The sequence below is a fragment of the Lupinus angustifolius genome, chromosome LG09 (assembly GCF_001865875.1).
Source record: "Lupinus angustifolius cultivar Tanjil chromosome LG09, LupAngTanjil_v1.0, whole genome shotgun sequence".
Taxonomy (NCBI): Eukaryota; Viridiplantae; Streptophyta; class Magnoliopsida; order Fabales; family Fabaceae; genus Lupinus; species Lupinus angustifolius.
Window position 1 is genome coordinate 12,895,422 of NC_032017.1, and position 236 is coordinate 12,895,657.

Consider the following 236-nt stretch of genomic DNA (forward strand, 5'->3'; position numbering starts at 1 on the left):
TCCACGCTCAGCTGCCTGTTTCAGCAACTTAGCTGGCCTGGCCTGGTGCTTGGTGCTGGCTGACCTGGCCTCGTGCTTGGTGCCTGGCTGACCTGGCCTGGTGCTTGGTGCCTGGCTGACCTGGCCTGGTGCATGGTGCTTGGCTGACCTGGCCTGTTGCTTGGTGCCTAGCTGACCTGGCCTGGTGATTGGTGCCTGGCTGACCTGGCCTAGTGCTTGGTGCTTGGCTGGACAGC